This window comes from Hetaerina americana, unplaced genomic scaffold (genome assembly GCF_022747635.1).
Source record: "Hetaerina americana unplaced genomic scaffold, ioHetAmer1.1.p SCAF_2, whole genome shotgun sequence".
Lineage (NCBI taxonomy): Eukaryota > Metazoa > Arthropoda > Insecta > Odonata > Calopterygidae > Hetaerina > Hetaerina americana.
This window is the reverse complement of record NW_027286763.1, coordinates 28,291,800-28,306,818: the sequence shown is the minus strand read 5'-3', so window position 1 is coordinate 28,306,818 and position 15,019 is coordinate 28,291,800.

The following is a 15,019-nucleotide window of genomic DNA, read 5'->3' as shown; positions in this document are numbered from 1 at the left end:
CTCCTTTTCTATAATTCTCCTCTCTATAAATCAGTCTTCAATATCCCACTACCGATCAATATGCTTTTCACCCATCTTTCCGGCCTCCTCATTATTTATCCAAACAATCCCGTCTCCTCATTTGTTTTCCTTACTGTTCAGTTCAACTTCTTTATACCCACATTTCAAAAGCCTCTAATCTACGCCTACCTGCATCATCCTTCTTCAGTGACCATGATTCCGCGCCATACATAACCACGCTCCATGACAGAGTTTTCACGAGCCTTTTCTTAACATCCTTATTCAACGTCCCTATCACCAACTCCCTCCTCCTTGTGAAAGCCTCTTTCCCAAGTGCAATTCTTCTCCTTACGTCCTTACTACTTTGACCAATTTGGTCCAAAACACTTCCGAGACACGTAAATTGTTCCACCAGCTCTAGTTTTTCCCCTCCTATTTTAATGTTAACCCTGGCCTTCCTCTTTCTGGAAAATTGCATTGTATTTGTTTTACTTACATTGATTCTCATCCCATATCTGTCGCATTGAATTGAACTAACGCTCGCCTCACAAAGACTTCCGGCCAGATTCCATGTTGTCTACCCCCACGGCCTCATTTGATTTCATCTATCTCCCTTAATGCCTTTTCTATCTCATCGACGAGTTTGCCTGCACCTGAGCTATCTTCATCAACTTCATATTCTCTTTCTACTATATGTTTAACCTCTTTGGCCTAAGTTCTTTACCATACAGTTCTTCCATATATTCCTTCCATTTCTCTTTGACCTTATCTGAGTCAACTATTATCTTACCCGACTTATCTCTGACTGTTAGCACAGATCTTACCTTCTTACTTCCCGAGAGTGAATAAACCTTGCTGTATAGCGCACCAATTTCACCCTTCTTCCGCAAACTTTTCACATCCTAGCACTGCGTCTTCAACCATACTTCTTTTGCTCCATTTTTTACCCGTATCAATTCATTATTCAACTCTTTGTACTTTCTTCTGCCTAGCTCTGTGTTTACATTCTTCCATATACTTTTCTCATTTATTCTTTTAACCATCTCACCCGTGATCATGGTTTCCTTGTCCTTTTCGCGTTAACGATTCCAATAGTATTTTTTGAGGATTTCGATATCCCTGTATTGATACATCTCCATTTTTCTTCGATAGCACTCAGCTCTTTTCCCTCATTTATGATTTCCTCTACAGCCTGCTGATACCCCTTTCTTTTCAATGCAGTAATTCCATTTCCTAACCCGCCGCCCCTGCCTTATCTTTTAGGATCTGCCTTAGCCTTACGCTTCTTCCTACCTCTTTATTCAATATTATGGCAACCCCTCGTTGGCTCTCGTCCCCACCTCTGTATATTATTCTATACTTATCACTCCAGTAATCCCCGCTATCTTTCCATCTCACCTCGCATAGACCTAAAATATCTATATTTCCCCTGCCCATCTCTCGCTTAACATTCTCCAATTTCCCCGTCCTCATCATTGTCCTAACATTCCACGTTCCTATTCTGACTAATGCGGTCTTCTTCTCCTGCGTCTTCTGTCCTGCTGCTGCTGGGTTTCCCTTGCAAGGGATTCGTGGGATGACGACCGCGGAATTGCAATTATTTGACAATAAGTATAATGCGAAATTCGGAAGGAATGCAGTCGCGATATAAACTACGCGAGTAGTTGGAAAAAAAGCTTTATTTTCCGGGACACACACTCGAATTACTTTTAATTGGCCATAGTTTGCTGAAGATACGTACAATGGATGCCTTGAAGGGAAATGCACGTTAAAATAACCACGTTGCATTCGCGTGTTTTGGCTACGCAAAACATAATTTATCGGGAAGTGGAGAAAGTACAACTAATGAATGTATCTTAATAATAATGTGTTTATGTGGACAATGTTTCGCGAAGGGCTGCTAAAATTATGAAAAACCTGAAAATTCAAATAAATTAGCGTTAGACAACATTAATTATTAAAAATGACAACATTCTCACATTTTTGTATTGATCTCCTTGACTTGCCCATTGACTGTTATGTCACACCAAAATAAAACTGTACGTAATCGTTTGTTTTGTAGCATACGAATTTAAACTTCATGATGTGAATTTGTGGAAATGCAATCTTAGTCAAGGCGAATGATTTTTACATTCTGAAATTGTTCCATTGCAGTCACTGCTATTCATTGATCATTGATAGAATTTAATAAAAATACCACTCTGATAACTGTCACCGTATTGCTAATCACCGGAAACATCCATAAATGGGAGACAATTTTTTTAAATCAAATATATGCAGTAATCCTGTTAAATCAAGTTTTACTGGTATCAGAAAATCACATTTCTCAGACATCATGTATTAGCTACCGCGATGCTGTATCCAAACGGAAATAAAATGTTAGCTTTCCTTTCCCAGCCATTTCCACGCTTTTGGATAAATGAAGAAGGACCAATATATCAACAAATTACATCAGAAAAGACTTGAGAACAAATTTTTAAAATAGTTTACTTAAAATCTAGGTGGAGAAAAATCAACCGAAATCAACATGTGCATGTAAACATCGGTGTTAAAATGGAAAAAAAAGATTTCAAGGCGACCAGGGGAAAAGATAATATTCCGCACATTGTACAAATTCCACAAATATAAAATTATGAATCATAAAAAGGATACTTCTACATTGTAATGCGGGAGTAAAAGAGCTCTGTTATTTTACATTAGCTAGGTGCCATCTAGAGTACGCTGAGTGTGTATGGAATCCTCAAGGGGTTGGCTTAGTTTTGGAACTAGATCGAATGCAACGTAGAGCAGCTAGGTTTGCGTAAGGTTAGTACGAACAAGGTAGCGGTATCTTGATACTATTCGAAGAACTGGGGTGGAACCACTAGTGCCCACTGGTTGAAATACAGTCTCAATTTACTGCGTACATTTGATGCAAGTCACTTATCCGAGGATGTTAACGACATATTACGGGCTCCGACTTGCTATGGTAGATAGAATCACGTACGTTAAATCAGGGAAATAGTAGCACGGGTAGATTTAAAATGCAAATTTTTCTCGTGCGATTAGAGATCAAAATAGATATAATCGCCTGCGCGAAGGGGATAATCACTCGCAGGATTACATTTTGCTTATCTTTTGTCGATATCCTGCATGTATTTCAAATAGACCGATTTTTATAACTTGGTTTTAATATATCCTTTTTTTAATTATCCTGTTATTGGATATTTTCACAGATAATTGGCTTCTTTTGCGTTAATACCTTTGTTCCAGTGCACTATTGAACTGATGTCCATGTAGTGATTGTGCATGTAAGGCTGGTCACCTAATACACACGCCCTTGCGGGTTATTAATAAATATAGATTATTAGATATCTAGGGTGGATGCTAAAAAAGAATTTCGAAAAACAGTAAGCGAATTCAAAATGAAAAATTACATGAATATTTGAACGAGAATCTAAAAGCATTTTGGCACATGTCAGAGAGGTTCAGGGAAATAAGTCCATTCAATCAAAAACGATAAAGGTGAAAGAGTAATCAGAAGTTCGGAAAAGGTTAACATTTTAATGTCTTCCGCTAAGTGTTTTCAACAAATTCTCACGCAATATCTCCGATAGCTTACAAAATCATTTCCACCAACCGATACCGGAAATTGAGATTGCATATAGTGGAAAAGATGTTTTGCTGGAAAAAATTGACACAAACAAATCCTCCAGGCACGATCAAATAACAGCTTGCGTGTCTGCATCAAGACATAATATAAGAAGTCTCTGATATGTCAAAAGTTCCCCCGTGACTGAAAAACGGCTGATGTAATGCACACGTACATGTTATGAGAAGTCATGGAACATATAATTATCAGTTCGATAATGAGGCATCTCGATAGAAGTTATAGATGAAAAACCAGGAAGGTTTCCGAAATGGTAAAACCTGCGAGATGCAAATTTCTCAGTTCGTTCATGATATTTTAGATCGGGAGAAAATACTGTTCCAGAATACTCGGCTCTTCTAGACTTTTCTTAAATTTGTAGTTGTCGACAAAATATCATAACATAGCGTGTAACTCACAAAGCAAGAAACTTACGGCAAAGCTAAAAATATATGCACCAGGCTTGATAAAAGACTTTTTGAACGCCCGCTTACCATAGATGATGTTGGCTCTAACGAGGTATAAGTCACCTCAGGTGTTCCCCAGAGAGTGTTATTGAACCCCTTTTCTTCCTTCTCTACGTAAACGACATCAACTCCGTGATTATTAATAAAATATACCGACGACGCAGTGGTTTACGGAAGTGTATGTAGTTCTGTTGGTAAATTAGGGTTAGCAGATAATCCTAATGCAATACAGCGTTAGGGCTATTCCCAACTTTTCCTCATCACCATCCCTTACCTTTCCCTCTTCTCCTTATAAAGCCCCTCTTTCCCAATATTACTAGAGGACGGCCTGAATTAATTTTTCCCCTTTCCGAAGCAACTATAGTTCCACGCGACCTCAATTCTAAGCATAACTCATAGGGTTTCGCCACTAAAAATGTTGAAGGTCGTACCCTATGCAGATTTGTTATAAACAACGACATCGATATCATCTCTCCTTCGGAGCCAACTCATGTCCTCACAAAAACACGCTATATCTTAGATATCGCATTGGAGAGTGACAAGACCAGTCTTGGAAACACACAAGTCCTTCGCGGAGGGCCGCATGATGACTTCCCTTTTCTTGACTGTGGCCCAATATATATCGAGTGTACTAGGCTGCCGTTCCTATAACAGAAAAATGTCTCCGAGATTCTCTTCACCATCTCTTCCTCCATACACCATTACTTAGACCTCAATTCTAACATAATAGAATCGGTGACAGAATTAATCAACATACTTCTAATTAACTCACAAAATGGACCGCCAGATCACTATCAATCTGATTGATTTTTCAACTCTTTTCCCAAGCATTTACCCTGTGCTACTCTCTGACAATTTATACCAGATTTCAGAGTGGCATTAGAGATGCGAATAAGAATTGAATGTCATAAGATGTACAGCACTGAAGTTTTGGAATAAAAGATTAGATAAACAAGACGTAAATTATGAAATAGAAGGGATCGAGATGAGCATCTTAGGACAACTCATATGTATTGGGGTGCACACACACACACTATAAAAATTTTCAGGACAGCCTTGAAGAAGCAAGTTTCATCAGGCGAGTTGTAGGCAGGAAAATGTTAAGAAAAAGTGCTACTTCGCCTTACTTAGGCCACATTTGGAATATTTGGCTAATGTCTGAAATCCATGGGAGAAAAGTTAATAAAGACATGGGATAAGGGCCGGGGAAAATTCGCAAAGTTCGATAAAATCCTCTATGAGAAGAGAGCGTGAAGGGTATGTTGGAGGCTTTAGGCTGAGAGACTCCTGATTCTCGAAGAGAGCAGGCAAGACAAACTTTTAAGAAAGGTAGATTGCAAATGAGTTTTCTTACGACAAGCAGGGAATCATTATGACACCAAATTACAACGGTGGAATCAACCACCGAAATAAAATATGAGAAATAGACGTCATATATAGATACAAGAATTCGTTCTGCCATTGCATGATACGCAATCATAAAGTCGAACGCAAGCGCCAAAATATATTTGGTAAAAGACTAAAAATTAAACTAAATTTAGAAATTGAGGATATGTTCCGGGAATAGAGTTGTAGTAATAAAACTGACTAGAAATTTCTCTTCGTAAAACAATTCGTCAAAGAGAAACGCTGATTTTTTTCGGTCAATCCCCATATGACTGACAAGCTACCCGAAGCAGACCTCCTGGGGCAGTTCGAAATTATGATAAGCGTGAAGAACAGTGCATTCTCAGTGAACGGTGTTGTTCGTGCATACCACACTCCCTCCCTCAACATCGGCCAGGATGTCTAATCCCCATCCCCGCCACGGGACACTCAGACATTCCCACCCACCTATCTCCAAAATGGTCATTACAATGTTTGCCCCTTGCAATTTCCTTTAACCCATTAATCCTTCCTTCAGCCCATCTGCCGCTCCTCACACCCTAACTCCCTCCTCCTACAGTATAAAGTTTGTAAAAATTCTGTTGTGCAACTAAATTTATCGCAAAGAAGCATAGACAATCGGGTCGTTTAGAATAAATGTTGTGAGCATCACAAACTTGTCTTTTATCATGAGTGACCAACAAACTGATGTCATTGATTTGGTTTTCTTAAATTCAGACCCCCTATCGGATCTGAAGGTCACGGCCAAAAGAAATGTGAAACATAAGGAAAAGATTTGTCCAAATTCTCCTTCAGCCAAGGTAACATACCATTTAAAGCAATCAAAAATTGCCTTCTAATGCCATTACATCATCTCTTGACCTTTTTCACCCTTACCTCGTGACCGCGAAAATAATCTTGCTTTCTCAACCAACAAAAATCTTACCAATCCTAAGAACTAGCGTCCCATAACATGTTTCCCCTCTTAATTATTTGGAGAAGTCATAATAACGTGCATTAAGTCCAAGTTCTCTTCCCTCCAAATCCTAGAGCAATTAGGTTCCAGTTCTAAAAAATCAACTACTCACCAGGAAGCGTACACAATAGTTGTAGAATATGAAGTATTCTGCATTGTCGGGTTTCGCCGCGTCGTTGTTTGATTCAGACAACAGTTTCGCCGAAGTTTCATTCGGCGTCTTCAGATCGAAGATGAGGGACTCGGTTTTTAGTTTTATAGGTCTTTATTTCCGTATAGAGACAGCGTACAAGAAATGCATAAAATATATGATTGAAACATAACATAACAATACGGAAACCCAGCTTTAGGATAAACTCCTCTTCGGGGGAGGGACTCGGTTCAGTTTTCAGTTTTAAAGGTTTTTATTTCCGTATTTTAAGAGTACAGAGTTCAAGATATATATAAACAATATGTAAACATAACAAAAACAACACGGAAACCCCGTTATAGGATAAAAGAGTTTTGCCACCCTTATATAGGTGGTCCCGCCTAGTGGCTGCTCGCTGATTGGTCCGTTCCCGGAGAACTCTCTTCCACGCGTAGTGGAGATGGTAGCCTTCATCTCTGTTAATGTTCTCCGGGTTTTTTACGATCTCAATTGCTTCCCTAATTAACCGTGGGTAGTATCTACTCTCCTTGGCTATTATGTTTGCTTTTTGGAATAAGATCTCGTGACCGGGTTCACTCCATTGGTGTTCTGAAATGGCCGACAGGTGAAACTGCTCTTTTATTGTTGCCCGGAGGTGTTCCTTCATCCGAACTTTCAATGAGCGGCATGTTTCCCCGATGTAGGCTTTCCCACATGAACAGGGTACTTGGTAGACCCCTTCGTATAGGTCTTTCGGAATTTGGTCCTTCGGTCCGGTCAAAAAGCAAACATAATAGCCAAGGAGAGTAGATACTACCCACGGTTAATTAGGGAAGTAATTGAGATCGTAAAAAACCCGGAGAACATTAACAGAGATGAAGGGTACCATCTCCACAACGCGTGGAAGAGAGTTGCCGAATGCAACTCCGGGAACGGACCAATCAGCGAGCAGCCACTAGACGGGACCACCTATATAAGGGTGGCAAAATTCCGAGTCCCTCATCTTCGACCTGTAGACGCCGAATGCAACTTCGGCGAAACTGTTGTCTGAATGAAACAACGACGCGGTGAAACCCGACAATGCAGAATACTTCAAACCACCGCCGCGAAAACCTACGCAGCCATAGGTGTAGAATATGTACATCCCTCATGACCCTTTAACGGTTGTCGCCACTTTGCTTGACGATACGATACGGTACGGTACGATAGTCGGATTTTCAAACTTTTCTCTATCAACAAACCACTATACATAAGAAATAATTTCTTTAATAATAACAAATAATTTCTTCTCTCAATTTAAATTTTTGAGGTGATAGAAAATCCTCGCTCCCAATCCATTCTGGTATTCCACAGGGGGCCATGTTATCGCCGACACTAAAAATCATCATATTGAACGATAGTCCCAAAACCGAGTCCACTTAAGTTATCCATTTCGCTGATGATACAACTTTAACTTCCTCTCATATCTGCCTCAAACTGGCCAGACCAAACCTACATAAATACCTTGGTCATTCGCCGAATCGGCAAGCAGGAAGAAAATTAAAAGCCTACCGCACATAATGTAAATAAATCACATTTTTGCACGTAACGCAGAAGTCACAAACTGTGAAGGTTTACCCCTAACCCTTGACAACAATCCTATTCCAGCAGTCCGGTACGTAACGTTTTCAGACGTGAACTCGGATAACGAGCTAAAATTCACCCGTCACTTCAGTATTTTAACCAGTAAATTCAAAGTGGCAAGGAGAGCTCTTGCTGCTTCGGTATGCACGAAAAGCACACAATTACTGAACTTTAAAAACAAAACTTACTCGCCCATCGTCCGTTCTACTGTATTTAGGCCATTCCAACTTCGTCTTCCTTCATTCGACCCTCTTACCGCCCCAATTTCAACCGCCAACAAATCCTAGCCCTCCGTTCCATTAAAAGTGCCATGTGGTTTAACAAAAATAACTCCATGAAACTACAAGAGTTCGTATTTCGCTCATTTTCGTTCGTCGCCTCCCGGAAGGTCTTAGTGTTTTTACTTCTATGATACAACTCAAATCCTATCATCAATGCTTAATGTACACGTCACATTGACGACAAACCTAATCCACCAAGTCACGCTCATTATTTATATATATATATATATATATATATATACATATATATACTACCTTGATCAAAAAGTTCCCGGAATAACCACTGTGTGGCGCTCCCATCGTTCCGATTTGAGTTCTGTTTTTTTTGTTAAATTGGTACATCTGTTGTTGATATTCCCTTTAAATCTTAGTGTCATAACTTGACATTTGCAAAAGTTACGTAGCCAAGAGTACATCTATCTCTGTGTGTGTTGGCGATTTTTTACAATTGCAGAAATGGATTTAAATTTGCAACAACGAACTTGTATTAAATTTTGCGTAAAAAACGGATTTAGTGGCGCACGGACGTTGGAAATGTTGGAAAAGTGTTTCGGCAACGATTCTCTAAAAAAAACGGTCGTTTACCAGTGGCACGAGCGGTTCAGAAGTGGTCGTGAGTCAATCGAAGATGATGAACGCAGTGGCAGACCATCGACATCGAAAGTCGGTGAAAAAATTGATAAAGTAAAAGAAATGTTGGTCAATAACCGCAAATTAACCATCAGAGAAATAGCGGAGGACTTGAACATTGCCTATGGATCCGCCCAAGACATTGTGTTTAATGATTTGGGTTTCCGTCGTGTAGCAGCAAAGTTGGTGCCAAAAGACCTCAATTTCATGCAAAAAAGAGACCGTGTTGACGTCGCAAAAGACATGATTTGCGAGGCTGAATCCGATCCCACATTCATCAAAAGGATCATTACTGGAGACGAGACGTGGGTTTATGAGTACGACACGCAATCCAGACATCAGGCAAGTGAATGGCGTTCACCAAATGAGCCGAGACCAAAAAAACCACGTCGTTTTCAGTCAAAAAAGAAGGCAATGCTGACGGTTTTCATGGATTACAACGGTGTAGTGCATCATGAATTTTTGCCAGAAGGCCAGACAGTAAACAAAGAGTATTATTTGGGCGTTATGAGACGTTTGCGTGAAGCAATTCGCCGAAAGAGACCAGAAATGTGGGCAGAAAACTCGTGGATTTTGCACCATGATAACGCACCGTCGCACAGTGCTATCATTATTCGTAATTTTTTGACGAAAAATGCAACAAATACCATCCAACAGCCACCGAATTCACCTGATTTGGCTCCCTGTGACTTCTTTCTGTTCAATCGAGTTAAAAAAACCATTACGGGGAACGCGTTTTAGCAGCCGAGAGGAAGTAATGGAAAAATCGCAGGAAGCACTGATGGACATACCGAAAACCGAAAATAAAAAATGTTTCGAGGATTGGATCAAGCGCTGGCATAAGTGTGTTGCAGTCGATGGGGATTACTTTGAAGGGGACAATATAGATTTAGATGAATAAACTTGTATTTTTAATTTTCTGAATAAATTCCGGGAAATTTTTGATCAAGGTAGTATATACATACATATATATATATACATATATATATATACATATATATATGTATATATATGTGTGTGTGTGTGTAGGTCGCGGTAATCCACGGGGTCGAGCGTTGGACTACTGACTGGAGGACCCCGGGCTCGATCCCAGGCAAGGCACTCTGGGCACCTGCAGCTCCACCCAAGCTATGTGATTTTTCGGGTACCAGGTCTTCCTGGGAAACCATAACCGGCACAGGGAAAGGAACTGGCTGATGTGTGAATTTCACACGACGTCAGGCTAAGTACTGGGTGAACTCTGCCATCAACTACCAAACCGACCTTCGGGTTGAATACTGTGTTTATGGTTTATATATATATATATATATATATATATATATATATATATATATATATATATATATATATATATATATATACATATATACATGGATATAGATAATAGGAAAATGGATAGGAACACCAAAGACATACGCATGGGAGCAGAGTCAAAAGATCCGTGGTTTAGGTCCGGAGCAAGGAAATATTTTTGCACTTGAGATTTGCTCGATTCCGCCTCCCCCAACTTACCTGTACGAGTGTGGGTGTGTGCATACACACTCATATGTTGGGGGAGGCGGAACACAGTCATGTTCCTTTTTCTTCGACCAACTCTACCAACAATAACTAACTCCTGCATTGTGTCCCCCAGAGCCAGATTATTATGAATAATTCATCAATGGAAAACCAATTAGACACCACTAATAGTTATTACAACCAAAATAAAAGTCAACTACATATCGCACTTAGGCCCTAAAGCATCCAACTCATTAACCAAATCCCTAAACTAGTACCCACTATTTTTGTCAAAGAAACTGCGGGAGACGCCGCAACAGTAACTTTTAACAAAGTCATCCGCTAATGTGCACTTCAATGCAACCATTTCAGAGTGTAAAAACCATTCGCCTTGACCGGGATTCGAACCCGGTCAAGGCGAATGATTTTTACACTCCGAAATAGTTGCATTGTAGTACCCACTAATTTGGTGCATAAAGCAAAATGACACCGTTATGATCCCACCAGTTAAGAAATTCTGTAAACAAGGTCAGGCAAACAGATTCCAGAAACTATTCATATTATACCAAAAACAATCCAGAAAAGTCATTTTACCTGGCAAATCAGAGCTTGGAGAAGGCCTTTGTGAACAAAAAATGGATCATATTCGAAAACTAGCAAACCAGGAATGGATAAAAATTCAAAGAAATATCCCCATCGAGTTTATCTCCAACTCAATTCGCAAACTAAGAATTGGCAAAACCATTAACTCAGTGATCAACCCCAAGGTCAGTTTGGAGGAAGATATTCCAGTTTACCCAGTACTAAGGCCAACGACATGTGAAATTTACAGATCAGGGTAGGGGGGCCAGATCCTTTCCCTTTGCAGTGTATGATATCCCAGGAATAACTGATACCATCAATATCACACAGCTTGTGGAGCTGTGCCCAGAGAGGCTTGCCCAGGAATTGACTCAGGCCCATCAGTTAGTAGTTCAACGATCTACCCGTCGACTACCGCAACACACTGTAATTGAAATATGGAATAAAAAATAAACAAATGAAAAAGAGGGCCCAAAAAAAGAAGTAAATTTACTGAAATACTAATTGGCAATAAATGAAGCAAAAAATTTAGCACTAAAGGGTGTAAAAATTACTCACGATCTGTCCTGGGGAAAGCACATACGAGAAATATGTGGTGGTCCTTAAAAAAATTGGGATTTGAAAAGTGAGTGCTAGGTAACAACGAAAAAGTGAAGGAACAATGTTTCCTTGCCCTAGTCAGGACCCACTTGGAGTATGCTGCCAGTAAATGGGATCCTCAAAGATAAATTTGATTTCGGAACGAGGTCAAGTTCAGTGGAAGGAGGCTAGATTGGTTAAACATTGTTATGATCAACGCAGTAGCATAACTACTTAGCTAGAAAATTTAGGCTGGGATTCCCTTACACAGCAGCGTTTACAATTTAGATTAAACTTATTGAAAACATTTAAAGATGAGTCCTTTTCCAATGACATCAAGAACATAATACAAACCCCAAAGTATAACGGGCGGAGGGATCACGAATATAAGTTTAGAGAGATAGACTGCAAGACTGACAGGTTTAAAATGCTATTTTTTCCAAGAACGATAAGAGACCAGAATGCTGGTACTCGAAATCCCCCATGAGTCAGTTCGACACAATAAGTATTAACCTGCAAAATTGGGACTCCACGTGGATAACCAATATATTATTTTTAGGTTCCCCCACCCATTTGAAAAACCCCAACCCTCTCCCCCTTCCTCCTAGTGCTGCACCCCCTGCCACACACCTTTTTGATGGCTCGCAGGGTATTGATGTAGCTGCAGAAAGGAATCAATGGATGAAGGAGAAACCATTACACTTAGTACTGCGGATGGCTTTACATTGATGGGACAAAATTCATAAACGCTGCAAGCATACTTGACTTCAATGAATTCAGAATTAAATATATTAAATGAATATTAGAAAAACAATACAATTCTAGAACAAGACGGGGAGAATCTGAAGTCAGATGGAGTATTATGAGGAGATAGCAGATAGGGCAATTGAGCACAGTAGAGCATTCTTAGATTAGAGTGTAGTTAAAACAGTGGCTGTCCTTAATTCCTCAATGTCAAATAATTTGGTTGGAAATGAATTCATTGCGTGTTACTTAAGTACAAAATATGTCAACTAACATGAATCATTATTCATCCGATGGAAAGTTTTTGAAGGATTCCACAATAATAGGAAACATTTACCCATTACATACACAAGCAAGGCTAATTTAAAGGAAATATTATCTGCGTAAGTAGTTTAAAATACAAAAGTTCAAAAAATAAACTCATACGATATCATCACCATATTCATAAAAAAGGCAAAGATACAACTATTGGAACTTACAGTCGGTTCTGACCCACTGTCGGCGATATTAACTGATATCACAGAGAGTAAAATTTTCCCAGAATTCTTTTCCGTTCACAGAAATGACAGAATGAATAGAATCAACAACCGTGCATTTATTGCAGTTAAGAACTCTTCCATCAGCCGGGCTGAGATAATAGATATCTGTTTAAAGAGTATTTGGTGTTCAATTAAATGTCCTAAATCAAAACAACTATGCATTCACATTTAAAGATCACCAGATGATAGAGTTAATTCAATACTAGAAAGATACCAGCAAATCAAATGGTTCTCATCCCAAAACAATGACCAAGGCATTATAATCAGTGGAGATTTCCAAGTCCCATTGATTGGAACACATGTAGGCTTAAAAAGAGGCAGTAATTACAAATATACCTGTGAGTCACTTTTGCAATCCTTTACATTGAACTCCAGGCATCAACTTGTCATTCACCAAATAGATGCAATAATATTCTTGACTTATTAGCAATACCCAAAAGATCTTCAATATAGAAATTTTTAAGAGAATAAACAACCAAATGATAGTAAACATTTTCCTAAAGGCATAAAATATAAGATGCTTAAAGAAAGATTTACTTGTTTTATAAAGGGAATTTGTTGGTTTAAAATATGTAAAAGTTCATTTCATCACTTTTAGCATCTGAGCAAACATCAAAATACAAATGTATATCAAGACATATCTTCAAGCATCACTCTCTCTGTAGTAAATAAGGTCATACCAAGTAAATTAATATGAAATAAGTAAGACACGGAAATCAGCAAGTCATTAATGCATCAAAGGCTATGTGTGTCAAGACGAAAAATAGGTACAATGATATCTTGAGCATAGGGAAATATCATAGGGAAACTCTTCATAAAATACCCAGGACAAATGCCAAGAAAATAATTTAAAAGCCTTAGGTCAATTCAAAAGAAATAAATCAGCAAAGAATTTCACTAAAATCCAAAAGTATTTTGACTATATGCCTTTCAGCTTCATGGAAATAAGTCAATACCTCACACAAAAACAATGAAGGCAAAAGAGAAACCAGCAGTTCAGAAAAGGCAACTTATTATATAAAGTCCCTCTAAGCGTTTAAACCAGTTTTCCATCCAATACCCAAATATGAAATTACACAACAGAATTTTGCTTAAGGGGGTAACCAAAATGAATCCTGCAGTCCCAATTAAATGTCAGCTGGACTATATTAGAAACTAGCTTCGGAAATATTGTCCTTCCTAGAAATCATATTTAAAAAGTCCATCATAGGTCAAAAGTCCTCGAAAGACTGGAAAACAGGTTTTGTAACACCTGCATATAAAAACATTGACAGGGAACCAATTACTTTTTGCCCTTTCTCCATCAAATGCATACCATCCAAGATCTTGAAATGTACATACATGGTTCAATATTGGTACATGGTACAATGGTTTCAACTCAAAACTAGTTGACACATTACTACGGAAAAAACAAAAAGCAATGGCCATAAAAAGCATTTTCGTATCACAGCCCGCAGTATCTAAAGATTTTAAGTGGTGCTCGATCCCGTTTCTGGGAGATCTTTCATATAGGATTTCCAACTGCCTACCCACCTCACTCAAAGCAGCCTTCTACCCACCCATAACCCTCTCCAAACTTCTAGCCAATGGAAAAGACACCCAGGATAGCCTTCTCAAATCAGGCATTTATAAAATGAAATGCAAGGATTGCAACAGCGTTTATGTCGGTCAGACCGGCAGGATATCAAGTTACGAGTCAAGGAACACGCAAGGTGTCACAAAAATCAGAATTACAACTCTCTCTTCGCCAAGCATTTACTAGAATTCAACCACAGCAGTGACTTTGTCCCAGAGATATTACACACACTCCCAAAAGGATTAAAAATGGACGCTCTCGAGCAATTAGAGATTAGAAGGCACTTGGTGAACCCCAACACGACACTTTGTAATGAGCAATTATTCCCATACCCCTCCCCACTCCTCTCCGAGAAATTAGCCTGGAAATGGTCAAAACAATCCATCAACGCACCTGCGAGCC